Source organism: Sorex araneus, chromosome X, assembly GCF_027595985.1.
Source record: "Sorex araneus isolate mSorAra2 chromosome X, mSorAra2.pri, whole genome shotgun sequence".
NCBI lineage: Eukaryota > Metazoa > Chordata > Mammalia > Eulipotyphla > Soricidae > Sorex > Sorex araneus.
The window spans coordinates 86,454,006-86,475,904 of NC_073313.1; the positions used below are offsets into that span (position 1 = coordinate 86,454,006).

The 21,899-nt window shown below is 45.2% G+C and overlaps 2 pseudogenes; one reads left to right on the top strand and one right to left on the bottom strand.

Annotated features, from left to right (window-relative positions):
* Positions 1 to 9,634: 9,634 nt before the first annotated feature.
* On the bottom strand, positions 9,635 to 10,362 carry LOC129399746 (non-histone chromosomal protein HMG-17-like; annotated as a pseudogene).
* Positions 10,363 to 20,307: 9,945 nt separating this feature from the next.
* LOC101538083 (uncharacterized) lies at positions 20,308 to 20,691 on the top strand (annotated as a pseudogene).
* The last annotated feature ends 1,208 nt before the right edge of the window (positions 20,692 to 21,899 follow it).

The following is a 21,899-nucleotide window of genomic DNA, read 5'->3' on the forward strand; positions in this document are numbered from 1 at the left end:
TTTACAAAGAATGAGGAGTTTTAAAAGTTAAGGAGACAAAAAAATACATAAAAGGGAAAATGTTTAAAATTGGAGCAAATTAATCCTAAATATGCAGAAAATAAGCTTACAGACTGCACTACTGTAAGAATAAGAATCCAGGGGCTGGAGCAATAGCACAGCAGGTAGGGCGTTTGCCTTGCATGAGGCTGACCCAGGTTCGATTCCCAGCATTCCATATGGTCCTCTGAGCACTGCCAGGGGTAATTCCTGAGTGCAGAGCCAGGAGTAACCCCTGTGCATCATCGGGTGTGACCCAAAAAGCAAAAAAAAAGAATAAGAATCTAATTTAATTTGACATTTAAATTTCTATTTGTATATTTTTTCATTAACATGAGATTATCATATGACTCTTGTCTTTCATTTTGTTACTATAGAAAATCATATGGATATACAGATGTTGAACCATTTATAGATATTGAACTTGTATGTCTGTAGTAAATTCCATTCGAAGAGAATGTAGGATCCTTAAAACGCTGTTTAGTTCAGGTTTGCAAATTTGTTGAGGATTTCTAGTTATATGTTCATCAGGGATATTGATCTGCTTTTTGTTTTGCTTTGGTAGAGTTTGATTTTAGTATTATCCTGACTTCATAAATGAGTTTTAAATACTTGTTTTTGGAAGTATTTGAGAAGAATTGCTATTAATTGTTGGGAGAATTTTTTAGTGTAGCCACCTCACTTAAGGATTATTTGTTGAAATTTTTATTTATTGTACATTTTCCAGTAGTCTGTTACCCATTGTATTTGTGTGCTATCAATTGTAATATCTATTTTTAATTTTGAGTCCTTTTTTCCTGAAGTCTTTTGTATGAAGGAGGCCTACATCTGGCTGTGCTCAGGGCTTATTCCTGGCTCTGACTCAAGGATCACTCCTGATGAGAGTCCTGGTACCATCTGAGGTGCCAGAAATTTAACCAGGCAAGATACAGAACCAGCTATTCTATAGCTCCAACCTCTGATAAGCCTATTTTAAAGATTTTTTTTTTTGCTTTTCACACCCAGCGATGCATAGGGGTCACTCCTGGCTCTGCACACAGGAATTACCCCTGGCAGTGCTCAGGGGACCATATGGGATGCTGGGAATCGAACCCGGGTTGGCCCCAGGCAAGGCAAACACCCTACCCGCTGTGCTATCACTCCATCCCTATTTTAAAGACTTTTAAAGTCTTTTTTTGTTTGTTTATTTTTGGGTTTTGACTGGAGCAATAGCCAGTCACTTGCCCTTCTTTTGGGCTTTTTGGATCACACCCAGGGATGCACAGGGTTTACTCCTGACTTGCACTCAAGAATTACAATGGCAGTGCTCAGGGGACCATATGGGATGCTGGGGATCAAACCCTGTTCAGCCTTGTGCAAAGGAAACACCCTACCCACTGTACTATCGCTCCAGCCCCAAGGCACTTGCCTTGTATGCAGCCAACCTGGATTCGACCCTAGGTTTCCCATGTGAGCTACCAAGAGTGCTGCCTGGGCACAGAGGCAGGACTGAGCCACCAGGTATAGCCCAAGCGACCCATCTGCCCCTCAAAAGGCAAAGACATTGAATGATTCATTGAAAGTGCTGATCTGGTTCAGTTCTGGAAAAAGCAGTCATTTCTATGACAGATTGAAAGATACTTATATTTAAATTGTAAATTTGCGGTATGATCTTCACTTTGGAACAAAGTGACTCCTTACCGCAGGAGATTTACCTTACATTCACACACATGCAGTCAAATCAGTTCATGAAACTTATTCATTATGGCACAGTTCTAGAGAGCAGGTTGTGGGACATGCTTTCTGCCCACACTCAATAAAAAAAGCGTTGTTCAAGGAGTGTGGATTACTGCTCAATAGGCACAAGCCCTGCATACAGCAGGACCCCAAGATTTGAACCCAAGTTCAATCCAGGTGAAGTCAGTGAGTCCCAACGGGTGGCTTATGAGAGGCAGAGAGAAGAGAGAGAGAGAGAGAGAGAGAGAGAGAGAGAGAGAGAGAGAGAGAGAGACGGTCACTTTCTCCCAATTCACTTCTGCCACCCGGGACTGGCTGGGAAAACTAGGACTCAGTAGGGCGTGAGGATTTGCTCTTTACAGGAAAAGAGAGTCGGTCCTAGGCCTTACCCAGAGTTTATAGGCTCTTGTCTTCCTCGCAGGGAGGAATTTCAGGAGTAGAGGAGCAGTGAAGTAAAAACAGATTTTATTGGGAGGTTTTTTTGGAAGGGGAAGGAGGGAGAGAAAGTAACGCTCAAGGGAGAAGGCAGGCTTCTCCAAAAGTGGAGAAAGCCTCAGTACACATCTCAAGGGAGGAGATACAGGCGTGCACATGCGTGGGAGATGAGCTTGACCATGTGGGCACAACATATGTAATCCCTTCCTTTGTTCAAGGTGGCTTTTATGGGCTTTCTCCAAACTCCCCCCCCCCACACTTGTGGATTTCTAGCTAGGTAAGAGTTCGTTGCTAAGGGGGTTGCTAAGGGGGGTTGCCTTGATCTGGAGTTTCTCTGGCAGAGGTGCGGGTCATTCAGATGTCATAAATCTTCAGGTCCCTAATTGCAGGCTCTGTCTCTGCTGAAGTTTGTGTCGCTGTGGGGCCCAGCCTCCTCAGGGTCATCACAGAGAGCAGCCCAAGAATGACACCTCTGGCCCTGAGCAGGGAGCAGCCCTCCTCCCAGTTCCCCACACCAATGGCTGTGGCCCAAAAACAGAGAAAAATTAACAATTAAATCCAGCCCATTAAAAAGAACAGTGAGCCCTTTCGTTTTAGCTCATATTTAAAAATCATTAAATTATTCTCAAGTCCAAAAATAATTGTAAAGCAGACTTGAAAGCATTTGGCTTAAACGGTTGGAAATTCTAATCTCATACTGGCTTTCTTGTAATGACCTCTTTCGGGTACATTAAAGTATGTTAATATCTGATCTTCAGGAGACGGGAAAGTATGTGAAAGAAAAATAAGTGCTTTTTAAAATATCAAACCCCCAGGCCCTAAACACCAGGGTCAGAGGGTGACTCATGAGTACCCTCTTCTCCTTTTAACTGGTTACACCGAACGACCTCTCTGGCGTTGAAGTTTTAAATCTGCAAGTCTAGACATTACATCAAAGTTCAGATGTCCAATTCAGTGCAGCTGGACCCCAACCCCACAACTATACTGCTCAAAGCAGATGGGGGTTCAAGCTGCCTGATCTCCACATCCACTGTTTTTCTTCTTTTCTTTTCCTTGCTATTTCTATAAACCTCGGCAAAACTCCAAGGTACAGTGGAAAGTTCTGCATATCAGCCTCTCCCTGTTGGTCCCTAGCTAGTGCGGCCATATTGCTGCTGCTGCTTCTGCCCATCTCCAGCAGTTCCTAAGGCAGAGGGAAAGGGATGCAGGGAGAAACCACTGGGTCCAAAACACGGGGAGATAGGGAGATGGGGAAAGGCCTCGGAAAGAGAACCAAGGCTGGGGTGCGGGAGGTGGGGGTCACCGGACTGACTTCAATGACAACCCACCCTGCCCCCCTCCACCCCAGCCATTCCCAAAGTGGCACAGACGAGTGGCGAAACAATGCAGGAAAAAGGTGAGGGGCCCAGCTGGGCATCCCCGCAGGCTGGATGGGGTGACCTCGAGGAGAGATGTGCGCGAAAGAAAGCGAAGCGCACAGGGGCCTTGGGGAGAAAATTGACCAGCTGCAATGGCGACGCCTGATGCGAGCCGGTCCCCAGCACACCCCAGGCTCTTTGTTCGGGAGAAAATAGAAACTGCGACACTGGCCTCCTCCCTCGCGGGGCCCCGCCGAGAGCGCCTCTCCTCCCTGCCTCACGTGTCCCAGGCGCTGGCGCCCGCGACCTTGCAGCACGCTGAGCGCAATCTGAGCTCTGCTCCAAGGCCACGCGCCCCCGCACCGCCCGTGTGGAGGCGCCTCGCACGGAGGAGGGCTGGGTGGGGGGCACGGAGCAGGCCCTGCCAGCCAGACCGCAACTGCCGCCGCCTAATCACGGCTTCCAAGCGCCTGCATTCAGGTTCCCTTGGACGGGCTGAGCCGGCTGGGCCACGGGCCCCGCTTCCCCCAGCCTGAGCATGAGGCCCCACAAGGAATCTCGGCTCTGGGCCTCCTTCGTGCTGGGGGAAATCGGCCTGTCCCCGCGATCAGCAGACATTTTATTCACTTGGGGTGGGGGTAGGGTGGGCTTCAGCTCGAGACCCAGCCGGGCTGCCGCTCTAGCGCCCTCTACTCCCCGCCACGGCCCCAGTTAACTCCCTAATCCCCGGCGCCTTCGAACCACCTGCACAGAAGTGGGGCCTAGCCAAGGAGGCTCTCCAGAGTGGGCTGCAACCTGGAGGGGCGCCTGCGCAGCCGCAAGACAAAGCCAGGGATGGGGTGGGGGTGGGGGTAGGGGGGAGGCTGGCGGGAGCGGAGTGGAATGTAGGCCCCCTGGAGAGAATTCGGCGGCCACAGTGGCGCCTCCTCCCTCTCGCCCTTCTAGCTCCCTCCTCCACCGGATGCGGCGCCAGGAGACGCAGCTGCAGACGCATCTGGATCCGTTGCCCAGGTTACCGATGGCTAATTTTCCTGAGCCAACCACAGTGGACGCTAGCGACTCAGTCCGTGGGTGGCTGGGCTGTGCTGGGCGCTGAAGATGCTCGCATGGGGGAAGGGAAGCTCACTCTTAAGAGTTGGACGTGGGCGGTCAAATTCGTTGCTAAGCTCCATGCAGAATAAAGGGCAAAACCTCTCTCCCACTCCACAAAGCAATTACGCTTCAGTTTTCCAAACAAGACACTCCATCTCTGCACCAAGGCCACAGGATTGCACAACAGGGCGGGCCTTTCAAGGCAGATCAGGGCTCTCTTTTTCATTTCATTTCATTTGGTTGGGGCTACACCTGGCAGTGTTCAGGGGCTTTCTCCTGACTCTATGCTCAGGGATCGCTCCTGGTGGGCTCTGGGTACACTTTGTGGTGCTGCGATGCCGGGAGATTGAACCCAGGTGAGCCACAAGCAAGACAAGCACCTTAACCCCTGTACTCTTTTTTCACTTTACAGATGAGACCCAGGTCCTGTTACATGGCTCTTATGTGGCACAAGTTCTGTTCTTGGCCTAAGAAGCCTCAAGCATCATAAAAGAGACAAGAACTAAGCCTTCATTTTGCTCATCTTGCTGCTGCAAATGAGGATAGGTTCAGTCTTAATCACTCACTTTTGGGGTTAGTGAAACAAGCAGTAAAGATGTAAAACCCAGGCAGAAAAGACACTAGCTAGGGACTGGTGAGACAGTACAGCTGGTAAAGCACTTGCTTACATGCTGTCAATCTGAGTTGAATGCCCGGCACTGCATATATTGGCCATACGGTCCCCAGTGAACCCTGAGCACAGAGCCAGGAGTAAGTCCTGAGCACAACCAGTTGTGGCCCCAAACAACAACAACGAAACACTGGCTAAAAAGAAGACACAACTATAGTAATAAATTCAAGAAAACTGGCAGGACTGAAGACAGCAGGGCAAGAAGCCATTCTTACTCTGAATTGGATAGAAACAGTGATATAGGTTTGCTGAAAGTGGTAGAGAAATACTCTGAGTTTTTTTGCTTTTTGGGTCACACCTGGCATTGCACAGGAGTCACTCCTGGTTCATGCACTCAGTAATTACTCCTGGTGGTGCTCGGGGGACCATATCAGATGCTGGGAATCGAACTCGGGTTGGTCGCCTGCAAGGCAAACGCCCTACCCACTGTGCTATCGCTCCAGCCCCAGAGAACTACTCTCTTACAGTGGGAGTTATCCAGCCAGAATGGCGATTATAGCTCAGGAGTGGAAATTTCTATATTATCTATGGTTAAGTCAAGATCCTGCCAGAAAGATCTTGTGGCAATAACTCCAAAATCCATTTCTTATCTTGGTGAGCAACTCCTATATTTTAGAGGAGGCCAGACCACACTCAGGGGTGCTCAGGGCTTTCTTCTGGCTGTGAGATCACTCCTATCTCATAGATCACTCCTGTTGGTTGTTGAGAGCCTGTGGGTGCTCTACTAAGGATAAGCAAGCTCCTTAACCCCTGTACTATCTCTCCAATTGCCAACACTTATTCTTTAGAGTCCCATCCATAGGGGCCATATGGGGCCACAGTCTCCTCCTGGAAATGTGATTCCAATCAGCAAAATCATATATTTCAAATTTAGATTTTGGTTTTGGGCCACACTGGTACTCAGGGCTTACTCATGGCTCTGTGCTCAGGAATCACTCATTAGAAGGTCAAAGGGGACAACATGGGGTGCTGGGAATGAAACCCAAGTCATCTGTGTGCAAGGAGAGCACCTGATCTGCTGTTATCTCTCAGTCCCAGTTTAGATTTTTTTCTGGGGCTTTTTCATAGTTCAAGTATAAGTCATCATAATCCTGTTCTCTGTCAGTGGTTGACTATAGGCATGAACCCATTGGAGCCAATGAGAGTGGAAATTTCCTGGGAACTGGGGTAAAGTTTTCCTTTCATATTCTGACGTAGTTTCAAAACCTCCCCTCCTTCCTGTGCTCAAAGATGCAAAAGCCTGATGGAGTAAGCAGCTAGATACCAGCCATAAGGAAGCACTGAGTTAAGATAAAGCAGATATCAAGGAAGTCCTGGAAGGAGAAACGCAGATTTGGTGACACTTGTTTTTCTGTTTTGGAATCACATCAAGCTGTGCTCAGGGATTTACTCCTGCTCTGCACTCAGGGATCACTCCTGGTGGGCTTGGGGACCACATGGGGTAATAGAGATAGAATCTGGGTTGGCAGCATGCAAGTCAAGAGCCCTATTTGCTGTACTATCTCTCAACCCCTTTGGTGATACCTTTAAACCTCTGGATTAAACAGAGGTTTTTTTTTTTTTTTTGCTTTTTGGGTCACACCCAGCGATGCTCAGGGGTTACTCCTGGCTCTGCACTCAGGAATTACTCCTGGCGGTGCTTGGGGGACCATATGGGATGCTGGGGATCGAACCCGGGTCGGCCGCGCGCAAGGCAAAGCCCTACCCGCTGTGCTATCGCTCTGGCCCCTGGATTAAACAGCTTTTGAATCCAGGTCTATCAATGACTGGGTTAGCAGGATTGGGTTTTCTGCTCCTTGTAACCTAGTGTATCTATGGTCCAAAGGTTACTTTTGGGAGCAAAGACCCAAGCATCCAATGGACAGATGAATTAGGTAAGGGCTTATCCCAGTGTAAAGAGTTTACCTCACCTCAAGTGGTGGATCTAAAGGGAAATCCCGGGGAAGAAGGAGACATGTTACTTTATTGTGTATGACAGCATACAGTAAGATCTAGCTGTTGGTGCTTTGAGTAACAAGCCGTCTGCTCATTTTCTCAGCTGTGGCAGCTCCTAGGGTGGGCTGTTCCATAGAATTTTTGAACTTGGCTATGGCCCCAAATTCTTTTATTTCATGCTTTATTTTTTCATTTGACTGCAAAGTCTTTGAGAGCCGGGACTTTCAGACATCATTCTACAGGTCACAATGAGCAAAGTGAATAGACAATTAAAAAATGGGGATAAGACAGTCAGAGAGATAGTTCAGAAGATAATGTGCTTGCCCTGTATGCAGCCAACCCAGCTAGATACCCAGAATCACATATGATCCCCTAAGCACATGTGTAAAGCATGAATTCTTGGATCAGAGAGATATTACAGGGTTAAGGCACATATTATGTATGCAGCTGACTGTGATTTAATTCCCAGCAACACATATGGTCCCCTAAGCACTTCTAAGAATGATCCCTGTACACAGACCCAAGAGCACTGACAAGGCACTGGGCACTGACAGGTATCATTGTATCACTGTCATCCCACTGCTCATTGATTTGCTTGAGTGGGCACCAGTAACACTCCATTGTGAGACTTATTGTTACTATTTTTGGCATATAGAATACGCCACAGGTAGCTTGCCAGGCTCTGGTAATAATAATAATAGCAAAGAAATATTACTTTTCCTACCACAGAGACTGGCCCACATCCAAAAAACAAAGGCAACCAGTTTTGGCGCAGATGTGGGAGAAAGGGACTCTCCTTCACTGCTGGTGGGAATGCTGACTGGTTTGGCCCTTTTGAAAAACAATATGAATGATTCTCAAAAAATTAGAAATTGAGCTCACATTTGACCCAGAAATACCACTCCTGGGAATATATCCTGGAGAGGCAAAAAGGTGTAGTAGAACTGACATCAGCATTTGTATGTTCATTGCAGCACTGTTTACAATAGCCAAAATCTGGAAAAAACCAGAGTGCCCAAACACAGATGACTGGTTAAAGAAACTTTGGTACATCTACACAGTGGAATTCTATGCACCTGTTAGAAAAGATGAAGTCATGAACTTTGCACATAAGTGAATCAGCATGGAAAGTATCATGTTGAGTGAAATGAGTCAGAAAGAAATAAACAGACATAGAAAGATCACATGCATATGTGGAATATAAAGTAGCAGAATGGGACACTAACACCCAAGAATAGTAGAGATAAGAACCAAGAGGTCTGCCCCACAGCTTGGAAACTGGCCTCACATGCTGGCGGGAAAGGCAGCAGAGATAGAGAAGGGAACACCTAGTAGAGAATGTTGGGAGAACCCACTCGGGTTGAAAGCTGTGTACCAAAGGTAGACTATACACTGAACATGATGGCCACCAATACCTCAATTGCGAACTACAACATCCAACAGAGAGAAAACAAAAGAAAATGCCCTGCCACAGAGGCAGGGTGGGGTGGTGGGGGTTGGGGTGGTGGTGGTGGGAGGGATACTGGGAATATTGGTGGAGGAGAATGGGCACTGGTGGAGGGACGTAAACCAAATGCAAACATGAAAGTTCATAAGTTTGTAACTGTACCTCACGGTGATTCAAAAAGAAATACTACTATTCCTGAGTTTAAGCACACAGTGTTTATATAAGGGAAAAATATGTTTTCAGATACACACTTTAAAGTATTAAGGGGCACTGTTGATACAATCTACTCTCAAGTGGCTTAGAAAAATAATGTGTGGGTGTGTGCAGATAGAAAATAAAGATGATAAACGTAATATGGCAAAATGTTCTTCAACTAGTCCTTAAAATTTTCTGAAATTTTGAAAATGCAGAAAACAAACCTTTCAAAGTGGTCTGACAAGTATGCCCCCCCAAAAAAAGGTGTGGCCAGAGAGAGTGTGTGTAAGGGAGAGAGAAATAGAGAGAGAGTAAGGCACTTAACTTGCACACTCTCAACCAGGGTTCGATTCCAGGCACCTTCTCTGGTCCTCCAAACCCCACCAGGACTAATCCTTAAGTCAGGACCATAAGTAAGCCGTGAGCAGCACTGGATGTGATCTAAAAAAAACTCCAAAATTAAAATGAAATTCTGCACTTTTATAAAAGTTGATAAAAAAAGTATTTCAAGGTCAGAGCAATAATATAGCAAGTATGGTTCTTGCTCTACACACAGCTGAACTGGGTTCAATCCCTGGTATCACATATTATCTGCTCAATCCCTGTCAGGAGTGATCCCTGAGCACAGAGCCAAGAGTAAAACCTGAGCACTGTTGGGTCCTAAATTTTTAAAAACCATAAAAATAGTATTTCAAACTGAGTGACAAAAGACACACTTATTAAAAAAATGCACACATTTTACTTGGCCTATTGAGCACCTTCAGCTTTCTGTGCTGGGTCTGTTTTTAGCATCTCCATTTAAAAAAATTTATTAGTGTGTCACCGTGAGGTACAGTTACAAACTTATGAACTTTCATGCTTGCATTTCAGTCATACAGTGATCATTTACATCCCTCCACCAGTGCCCATTCTCCTTCACCAATGTTCCCAGTATCTCTCCCAACACTCCAGCTCCAACCTCCACCACCCCACCCTGCCTCTGCAGCAGGGCATTCCCTTTTGTTCACTTTGCTTTTGGGTGTTGGAGTTTGCAATAGAGGTTTTGAGTGCCCATCATGTTCATTCTATAGTCTACTTTCGGCACGCATCTTTCAACCCAAGTGGGTCATCCCAACTTCCTCTACTAAGTGTTCCCTTCTCAGCTGCCTTTTCCCCCAGCATGTGAGGCCAGTTTCCAAGCTGTGGGGCAGACCTCCTGGTTCTTATCTCTACTACTCTTGGGTGTTAGTCTCCCATTCTGTTACTTTATATTCCACAGATGGGCATCTCAATTTTTTGCAAGATTATTCCCATCATTGCCAGCCTAAGTTTCTTCCTTTTTCCCTTTCCAGAGGCCTTTTCATGGGTCTGGCTTTTCATGGCTCTGGCTTTGGACAAGAAAGGTTAATAGCTAACTTTGCAGATCTTCTATGTGGCTCATTCTTTGTCTGGGCTTTCTTTCCTTTAGCATTCCCTCCAGCCTTTTTCTTGGGCATGGTGGCTATAGTGGCCGAACAGAGATGCTGGACATGGGGGATTGGACTGAAGCTGCATACAGAACAATCAAGGGGTCATTCCCAACCTCTGATTCTTCATCGATTCGCCATACTCCCTCTTTTCGCTTGTTTGGGAGTCACATCTAGTGATGTGTGGAGGCTACTCCCTGCTTAGTTTGCTATTAGTGTTGCTGTGGGGAACTTGTGATTCCTAGGACAACACCTGAGGCTTCTGCATGCCCTTTGCATTATCTCCCAGGTCATAGAATAGTTTATTCAAGGCCATTGTCAATGTTTAATAGTATATGCTATATTCTGTTGTTGATTTAGAAGAGTAATTGGCATATCTCAAATACTATTTTTTTTTTTGCTTTTTGGGTCACACCCAGCAATGCTCAGGGACTACTCATGGCTTTGCACTCAGGAATTACTCTTGGTGGTGCTTGGGGACCATATGGGTTGCCAGGGATTGAACCCGGGTCAGCCACGTGCAAGGCAAATGCCCTACCCGCTGTACTATGGCTCTGGCCCCTCAAATACTAAATTTTTGTCAGAAATCTAGTTTGTGAATATTTTCTTTTACTCTGTAGGCTGCCATTTGTTTGTTTTTGAGCCATGTCTGCTGGTGTTCAAGACTTACTCCTGGCTCTGTGCTCAAGAATCACTTCTGGCAGTGCTCAGGGGACCATACTCAGTGATGGGGATCAAACACGGGGGGCCACATGTAAGATAAGTGCTGTACCTGCTATACTGTCTGGCTCCACAGCGTTGCCTTTTCACATACTTGATAGTGAATTTAGAGGCAGTAAAGTTTTTTATTTTATTGTACTCTAATTAGTCTCTTTATTCTTTGGTTGCTTGTGGTTTTGCTATCAAATTAAGAATTCATTACCCAGACCTTTTACAGTGCTGGTAAGAATGTAAAATGTTGCAGCCAATATGGAAAACATGCAACACCTCATAAAATTAAATATATGACCTAATAATTCCATTCCTGGGTATATACTAAAGAGAATTAAAAACATGTCGTTGACTGTAGCTGTGGGGCCTCAGCTTACAGCCCACTCTTCAGTGCAAGAAGATAAAATCTAGACACTAACATGCTCTATCTTTGCCCCAAGCACTGCCTGTGACCTCTGAGCTCAACACCCTCTGCCCACAGGATGCCTGAAATTCCAGAGCCTGAGACCACCATGCTGCCAGACAGTGGAGGAGGGGGTATCTTGGTTTGCCCAGTTTCAATAAAGTTGTTGATCAAGTACAAAAGACCATTTAGAAAAAAACTTGTGCCATCAGTGGTCATAACAGTGGTTATAACATTCATAATGACCCAAAATGAAAATATCCAAATGTTCAGCTGATAAGGACATAAAGCAAAATGAAGTGTGCCCATACAATTGTATACCATACATCCATAAAAGAGAATAAAGTACTAAAACATGAAAACAAATGAGCGAACCTTGAAAACATTGCATTGAGTGAAAGAAACCAAGCACAAAGGTCACCTTTTATATGGTCACATACATATGAAACATCATATAAGCAAATAGAGAAACTGCAAGTTGATTAGTGATTGATTACTGTAGTGGGGAAGGGTGTAAAAGCGTATGATAAAATGAAGTGTCCAGACTTTTTGATTAAATGACAGAAATGTTGTAAAATTGACTGGGATAATGGTCGTATATATTTAGTGATAGTAATAAAACATTTGAACTTTTAGCTTTTATTGGTTTTTTTTGGCTTTTTGGCTCACACCCGGCGATGCACAGGGGTTACTCCTGGCTCTGCACTCAGGAATTACCCCTGATAGTGCTCAGGGGACCATATGGGATGCTGGGAATAGAACCCGGGTCGGCCGCATGCAAGGCAAACGCCCTCCCCACTGTGCTATCGCTCCAGTCCCCAAGAACTTTTAGCTTTTAATGTATGAACTGTGAATTATATTTCAATAAAGCTGTTCAGGAAAAATAATAGCATTGCTATTAGCATTGGGAATTTGAGACTAAAATTAAGAAAATCTTGCATTTAAAATTGCATCAAGCAGGAAGGGCACTTGCCTTTCCCTTGGCCTACCTGGGTTCAATCCCTGACATCCCATATGGCCACTAAGCCTGCCAGAAGTGATCGCTGAGCACAAAGCCAGGAGTAATCTTTGAGCAATGCCAAGTGTGGCTCAAATACCAAAGAAAAAATGAAAAATGAAAATGAAAAATATTTAGGGATAGATCTAACTATAATAGTCTTGGGGATGGAGAGATACAGTGGGTAGGGTGTTTGCCTTGCATATGGCCACCCCGGGTTCAATCTCTGGTAGCCCATATGATCCCCCGAGCACCACCAGGAGTGATACCTGAGTGCAGAGCCAGGAGTAACCCCTGAGCTCTTCTGGATGTGCCCCTTCCTAAATCTAAGACTGTAATTTGAAGCGACTAGGGAGATAAGTCAAATGGCTGGAGCACATGCCTTGCATGCATGAGGCAGTGAATTTTATCTCTGGCACAATGTGCTCCATGCCCTCCACACACACCCCCAAGCAATACTGGGTATAGCCTGGTGGCATTTGAGTACCTCTGGGCCAGAGCTGTGACGCATCACTGGGTCCAAGTACTGAATAATCAGGCCTGTACAGTTGCATAGCCAGGCTAAGGGTCATTAGTAGTGGCCCTCAGATTTGTATACTGAAAAATTAAAAATACTGTTAAAAATTTAAAGACCTCATAGGTGATCTGAGATCGGGCACAAGACAAGGATGCCCACTCTCACCACTCCTCTTCAATATAGTACTGGAAGTACTTGCGATAGCTATTAGACAAGAAAAAGAGATTAAGGGCATCCAGATAGGAAGGGAAGAAATCAAACTCTCACTATTTGCAGACGACATGATACTATATCTAGAGAAGCCTAAAACCTCTACTAAGAAACTCTTAGAAGCAATAGACTTATACAGTAAAGTTGCAGGCTACAAAATCAATACCCAAAAATCCATGGCCTTCATATATGCAAACAATGAGGCAGAGGAAAGGGACATGAAAAAAGCAATCCCATTCACAATCGTGCCCCAGAAAATCAAGTACCTCGGAATCAGCTTAACCAAGGAAGTAAAAGACCTTTACAAAGAAAACTACAAAACGCTACTCCATGAAATCAAAGAGGACATGAGGAAATGGAAACATATACCCTGCTCGTGGATAGGGAGAATCAATGTTGTCAAAATGGCAATACTCCCTAAAGCATTATACAGATTCAATGCGATCCCTATAAGTATACCCATGACATTCTTCAAAGAAATGGATCAAGCAATCCTAAAATTCATATGGAATAACAAACGTCCAAGGATAGCTAAAACAATTCTTGGGAAAAAGATGATGGGAGGCATCACCCTCCCCAACCTCAATCTTTACTACAAAGCAGTAACAATTAAAACAGCATGGTACTGGAACAAAGGCAGAGCAGTAGACCAATGGAACAGGGTGGAATATCCCTACACACAACCCCAAATGTATGATCATCTAATCTTTGATAAGGGAGCAAGAGATGTGAAGTGGAGCAAGGAAAGCCTCTTTAACAAATGGTGCTGGCACAACTGGACAACCACATGCAAAAAAATGGGTTTAGACCTTGACCTGACACCATGCACAAAAGTCAGATCAAAATGGATTAAAGACCTCAACATTAGACCACAAACCATAAGGTACATTGAAGACAAGGTCGGCGAAACCCTCCACGATATTGAAGATAAAGGTATCTTCAAAGGTGACACGGAACTAAGCAATCTAGTAAAAACAGAGATAAACAAATGGGACTACATTAAACTAAAAAGCTTCTGCACCGCAAGAGATACAGTGACCAGAATCCAAAGACTATCCACAGAATGGGAAAGGATATTTACACAATACCCATCAGATAAGGGGTTGATATCAATGGTATATAAAGCACTGGTTGAACTCTACAAGAAGAAAACATCCAACCCCATCAAAAAATGGGGCGAAGAAATGAACAGAAACTTTACCAAGGAAGAAATACGAATGGCCAAAAGGCACATGAAAAAGTGCTCTGCATCACTAATCATCAGAGAGATGCAGATCAAAACAACCATGAGATACCACCTCACACCACAGAGACTGGCACACATCCAAAAGAACAAAAGCAACCGCTGTTGGAGAGGATGTGGGGAGAAAGGGACCCTTCTACACTGCTGGTGGGAATGCCGGCTAGTTCAGCCCTTTTGGAAAACAGTATGGACGATTCTCAGAAAACTAGAGGTTGAGCTCCCATTTGACCCAGCAATACCACTGCTGGGAATATATCCCAGAGAGTCAAAAAAGTACAATCGAAACAACATCTGCACATGTATGTTCATCGCAGCACTGTTTACAATAGCCAGAATCTGGAAAAAACCCGAATGCCCCAAAACGGATGACTGGTTGAGGAAACTTTGGTACATCTATACAATGGAATACTATGCAGCTGTTAGAAAAAAGGAAGTCAAGAATTTTGTAGTTAAGTGGATGGGCATGAAAAGTTTCATGCTGAGTGAAATGAGTCAGAAAGAGAGAGACAGACATAGAAAGACTGCACTCATCTATGGTATATAGAATATCAGAGTGGGAGACTAATACCCAAGAACTGTAGAAATAAGTACCAGGAGGTTGACCCCATGGCTTCGCGGCTGGCCTCACGTTCCGGGGAAAGGGCAACTCAGAGAAGCGATCACCAACTACATTGTAGTTGAAGGCCATGTGGGGGAAGGGAGTTGCGGGCCGAATGAGGGTTAGAGACTGAGCACAGCGGCCACTCAACACCTTTATTGCAAACCACAACAGCTAATTAGAGAGAGAGAACAGAAGGGAATGCCCTGCCACAGTGGCAGGGTGGGGTGGGGGGGAGATGGGAGTGGGGAGGGTGGGAGGGACGCCGGGTTTACGGGTGGTGGAGAATGGGCACTGGTGTAGGGATGGGTTCCCGAACTTTGTATGAGGGAAGTATAAGCACAAAAGTGTATAAATCTGTAACTGTACCCTCACGGTGATTCTCTAATTAAAAATAAATAAATTATTAAAAAAAATAAAAAAATAAAAAAATAAAAAAAATAAAAAATAAATAAAGACCTCATAGGTGAAAAGACTTTCCAAGTTCCAAGAACTATAAGTCCTAACATTAAGATACAATAGGTCTTAAATTGATTTACAAATTGAATGTAAGACCAGTAAAGAATAAAAAACCTGTTTTTTTTCAGAAATGGAAAAACTGATCATGAAATACTTATGGAAGGGCTGAAGTGATAGTATAGCAGGTAGGGCATTTGCCTTGCACGCAGGCAACCCGGGTTCGATTCCCAGCATCCCATATGGTCCCTCGAGCACCGCCAGTATTATCTTCTGAGTGCAGAGCCAGGAATAATCCCTGAGCATCACCAGGTGTGACCCTAAAAGCAAAAAAAAATGTTTATGGAACTGCAAAGGACCCTACATATCTAACATAAAACTTGAAAATGACTGGGCCAGAGAGACAGTACCTGGGTAAGGACCTCGCATGTGGTTGACCTTGGCCTCATGTTTGGCATAGCATATAGTCCCCTGAACACCGAGCCAGGAGTAAGCCCTGAGCACTGCCAGGTGTGGTTTAATTCCTCTTTCCTAATCCCACAAAGGAAGAACAATGTAGGAAGACTCACATTTCCCCATCTCATAACCTACTACAGGACCAGGGACATAGCACAGGGATTAAGCTCTTGCTTTGCATGCAACTGACCCTGGTTTGATCCCTAGCACTGTATGTGGCCACCTGAGCACTGTCAGGAGTAGTGTTTGAGCACAGGGACAGGAGTAAGCCCGGAGAACTGCTGGGTTTGACCTCAAGAGACTACTACTAATGTACAGTAGTTAAAATAATGTTGTCTTGGCTCGAGAGATAGAACAGTGGATAGGCTGCTTGCCTTGCAAGCAGCTGACTAGGGTTTGATTTCCAACACCCTTCATGATCCTGAGCCCCATCAAGTGATCCATGAGCACTGACTCAGGAGTAATCCCAGAGCACCACTGAGTGTGGCACAAACACAAAAACCAAATAAAATAATATGGTGTGGCCATATGGACAGAATATGTATATGTATTTATATCGATGCATAAGTATGCATATATATACCCATACACACATAGATGTAATATACAATGAGAGTTCAGAATTAATATTTGACAATTCAATAGAGAACTAGAATCTTCACATGAATTATCTTATACTATATACAAAAATTAACTCAGAATGGACCACAGACCTTATTTTAAGACCTAAAACTTGGAATGTTTTTAGAATAAAGCAGATATAGAAGTTTTGATTTTGAATTATTCAAGTTTCTCAAGTAAGACACTAAAAGCACAGTCCAAAAGAGGAAAAATAAAAGCCATACCATCAATATTAAAAATGATTGTTCCTCAAGATAAACTACTAATAAAGTGAAAAGATTACCCAGAAAAATGGATAAAATATTTACAAATCATATATTTAATAAGACCCTAGAATGCAGAATATAATAAAAACAACTTTCTAAATGCAATAAAAAAGTTTAAAATTGGGTAAGACATTTGAAGAGACATTCTCCCTAAATGGCTAATAAACACATGAATAGGTGTTAAATTCCATTTTAATGTAAATTAGAACTACAATGAGATGTCACTTCACACCAATTTCTTAAAATCAAATATATAATCATTGTCACAGTCTGTTCAGGTAACAAACAACTGACATTGATTTCTTACTTCTAAAGTTTGGGAAGTGCACGATTAAGTTGCCAGCTAATTTGTGTTCCTGGTAAGAGCTCTCTTTTTAATTTACAGACAGCTGCTCCCTGGCTGTATCACGTGGCAGAAAAGGAAAAAGATCTCTCTCCCATCCTTTGTTCAAGGACTCTAATCCCATCACTGAGGCTATACTTATGACCTCCTTTAAACCTAATTACTCCCTAAAGACTCCATATCCTGATACTGATGTAGGCAGGTAGATTAGGGGAAGCCCTCCCCCCCTCCCCACATACACATACATCATAGCAATGAAAATTCTGGAAAATAATAAAGCTGCAAGTCTGACTCACCATATAGAGACAGAAAACAAGACCTGAAATGACCTTCTCCAGCTAGCCCAGACCAGAGAAGGCTGGACTCGCCCTCCAAGAGAAGATCCAGCCAGAACAAAGGTCAAGAAAAGGAGTTTTCAAGAAGCGCCATTGGCTACTCCTAACTCTACCCCCTTAGCAACAACCCTAGCAATGGACTCTCTTGTTTTGCTTTATGGGTCACAACTGGCAATGCACAGGGATTCATCCTGGCTCTGCACTCAGGAATTAACCCTGACGGTGCTCAGTGGACCATATGGGATGTTGGGAATCCAACCCAGGTTGACCGCGTGCAAGGCTAACGCCCTACCCACTGTGCTATTGCTCCAGTCCCGGACGCTTATCTCGCTAAAAAGCCCCACACCACACGGTGGCGGCTTGGAAAAACCCAAGCTTATAAAAGGTGGCTTTTATAAGCCACCTTGAGCAAAGGAAGGGCGCCCATATGCTGCCCAAGCCCATGTGCTGCTTGGGCCCACATGGCCAAGCACATGTGGCGCCCGCATCTCCCTCTTGAGATGTGTACTTTCATGCTTTTATATTTAATGATGGGGTGTGTGTATGGGACTCTCTCTGCCTTTGGAGATGCCTGTGGTCTCTCTTGGATGTTATTCTCTCTCACACATTCCCTCCCTCCTCCCCCTTTCTGAAAGCCTCCAAATAAAATCTGTTTTACTTCACTGTTCTTCTACTCCTGAAATGCTTTGCTGTGAGGTGAGACAAGAACCCGATAAATGCTGGGTAAGGCCTAGGACTGACTTTCCTTTCCAGCAAAGAGCAAATCTTCGCTCCAACCTGAATCCGTGGTGGGGTTGTGGGGATATAGGATAAAGGGTGGTGGGGCTCAAACCAAGCGGACATCAGGTGCAGGTTGACAGCCACATCGTGGGGCTGTTGGGGCTCTGGCCTGTGCCACGCAGGGGCTCATTGCAGACTATATCAGTCCTAGACTTCCCAGATGGTCCTGGGGTGGCAGAGGCAGATCTGGAGAAAGAGACTGGCTCTCTCCTCCCCACTTCACATAAGCCTCACAGAAGCCGCCTATTTCATAATTGGTGGGTCAGGCAGGAGTTGGCAGTGAAGAACCCCACAAGGAAAGATTCTCCCTTGCAAATCTCTAGGGTATGGGGTAGGAATGCAATAATCTCTGTGTGAGTGTGTGTGTGCATGTCTATGACCTGGCACTCTTTTTTAATTTTGTTTTTTGGATCGCACCCAGCGATGCTCAGTGGTTACTCTTGGCTCCGCACTCAGGAATCACTCCTGGCGGTGCTCGGGGGACCATATGGGATGCTAGGATCGAACCACAAACCGGGTCGGCCACGTGCAAGGCAAACACCCTACTCGCTGTACTATCACTCAGGCCCCGACCTGGGGACTCTTAAAAGTACCTTAAAAGTTACAAAACCTGGGGCCGGAGCGATAGCACAGCGGGTAGGGCATTTTCCTTGCACGCGGCCGACCTGGTTTGATCCCTGGCATCCCATATGGTTCCCCCAAGCACCACCAGGAGTAATTCCTGAGTGCAAAGCCAGGAGTAACCCCTGAGCATCGCTGGGTGTGAGCCAAAAAGCAAAATAAAAAGTTACAAAGCCCTCATGGGCTGCCTGAGATTCCACAGAGGACATACAGCCAAAGGGGCACTGGCATAGATGCCGGCCACAAATCACAACGCTGAGTCACCACAGCTAAGTCCTCCACCAGCCAGGGAGCACCTGAATGGTCCTGTAAAGAGGCTCTAGCATCACGGTTCATTATGTGAGGAATGGGAGGAAAACCCACTAGTGAAAAGATTCTGGGATAGTAAAAGCAGGAGTTCAACAACCAAGCAGATAATCCTCTCCCCTTATCTCAGTCTAACAAGAGAAGTAGCCAGGAGGTCAATTGAAATGCTAATAAAGGAAGCAGTTTTAGCTCTAGGTGATTTGAGGCAAGGAAAATAAAAAGGAAAAAGCAGGTTTAAAAACATGGACTGGGTTTGAGCGATAGTGCAGCAGGTAGTTTGTTTGCCTTGCAAGCGGCCGGCCAACCCAGGTTCGATTCCCAGCATCCTATATGGTCCCCCCAGCACCACCAGTGGTAATTCCTGAGTGCAGAGCCAGGATTAATCCCTGTGCATCGCCGTGTGTGACCCAAAAAGGAAAAGGAAAAAAAAAGGAAGAACCCTGGGAAAGAGGCAACAAGCCAGAAAGTAGGGAATGAAAGACATGGCAGGCCAGCAAGGGAGTGGACATTATAGCGAGCTAAAAAAGCCACAACTTTTTTTCCAAGTAGCAAGGTTTCTTGAAACCCAGGACATGCTAGGTCACACGCAAGCCATGGTCATGGTGGTCACTTGGGAAGGCCGCAGGGACACCTAGGGTAGACTCAGAGGCCATTGATGGAGTTTCCAAAATTCAATGATTCTCTGATTAAAGGCCAACATTAGAGGGGTTAGAGTCCCTTACAGAGAGGTCAATGTGAGAGATCCTGGGAACAAGATTTCGCCAAAAAACCGTCCTGTTTTAGGTTTTTTCGGTTGCTGCTGGTACTTGAGAGATGTGTGCAACTCAGCTTTGCTACCCAAAGAGTCCCCTCTGGATTGCTTATTAAAACACTGGAAGAGTTTCTAATTAGATAGTCTAAAAAAAGGAGTGTCTTCCTTAATACCACATGGCCTGAGTATAAAATAGAACAGGGCACAGCTGCTCTGCATACACTCGGGTCTAGCCTCACACACAAGTGTATCTGCAGAAAACCCAGATATGCATGACCTGTGACTGAAAACTCCAGGTTAAACAGAACCAGGAATGGGTGACTTCCCCCCATGTTCCCCTGTTTCCGGCAACTTGGCAGCCATGCCTACAAGCCACCTCTTGCTGATGTCAGATAATCTCATCACGGATATGATCCAGAGAGTGCCAGCCATGGGCGGCGTGAAGAAGCCGCACCTCTACCAGCCTGGCAGCATGGCGCTGTGTGAGATCCACCGCTACCAGAAGTCCACCGGGCTGCTCATCGCAAGCTGCTGTTCCAGCAGCTGGTGCTTGAGATTGCACAGGACTTCAAGAACAACTTGTGCTCCCAGAGCTCAGCCGTCCGTGGCACTGCAGGAGGCGTGTGATGCCTACCTGGTGGGGCTCTTCGAGGATACCAACTTTTGCACTATCCATGCCAAGCACGCCACCATTATGCCTAAGCACATCCAGAGGGTGTGCCACACCCACGGAGAGAGGCCATAAAGATTATGATGCTAAAATCTCAGGGCTGGAACAAATGGAGACGCTACTAGTACCCGCTTGAGCAAATCGATGATTAATGGCATGACAGTGCTATCTAAGCACACAAGACTCAACCTTTAACAACATGTCAGTAATCTCTTATATAAAGGATTAATGCCTGCTGGGTGAAATATAACAATCTTCACAAACTTTCCTCTAAGTAAACTTTTTGAATAATTTTCAGCAGATTATTCATAACAAACAATATAAAATAAATTATTTTGGTTCTGCTTTGGGGTAGGGGTTGGGGTTCAGGATGGAAACATCTGAAATATGTTGGTGAGAAAGTGTACTGGTGGTGGGATTGGTGTTCAAATATTAAATGTAATCAAATATTGTGAACTACTTTATAAAAATAAAATTAAATTTAAAAAATTAACTAGAGCATGGGGAAAGATGGCCAGTGAATGGCAGCTTGCATTACCAGACCATTTTGCAGTTAGATTGGTTTTTGCTAAAAGCAAATGAAGTGGGATGAAATTTCTTACATTCAAGCCTTCATGGCATTGTGCCAGTGATGTCGGGGGCCCTCAGGGGTGGCTTATGTGAGGTGGGAAGGAGAAAGACGGTCACTTCCACCCAATCCGCCTCTGTCACCCGGGACCAAGGGTTACTGGGTTCTTGTCTCACCTCGCATAAAAGAATTTCAGGAGCAGACGAGCAGTGAAGTAAAATAGATTATATTTGGCGGTTTTATGAAGGGAAGGAAAGAGAGAAAAGGAGTGAGAGAGAAAGTAGAGAGTAATGCGCTCAAGAGAGATCGTGGGCTTTTTCAAGGTGGAGAGGGCCTGTACACACACCCCAGTATTAGATATGAAAGTATACATCTCAAGAGGGGAGATGCGGGCACCACATGTGCTCGGCTGCATGGGCACAAGCAGCACATGGGCAGGGCAGCATATGCGCCCTTCCTTCAAGGTGGCCTTTATAGGTTTTTTCCAACCTCCCCCCACTGTGGGGCTTCTCCCTAGGTAAAAGTCCTTTGCTAAGGGGGTTACCAAGAGGATGGGAGTAGTGATGGTCTTTGAAATTCCTTTCCTGGCCTTTTGTTTCTGTTAGAGCTTCTTTGGGAGTGGGAGTGCAGCCTTCTCTGGGCCTGTTGCTGGTGCCGGGTGAAAATCTTATCAGGCCTTAATTACTGTTCTCTTCAAGGTTGGCTTTTGCAACTT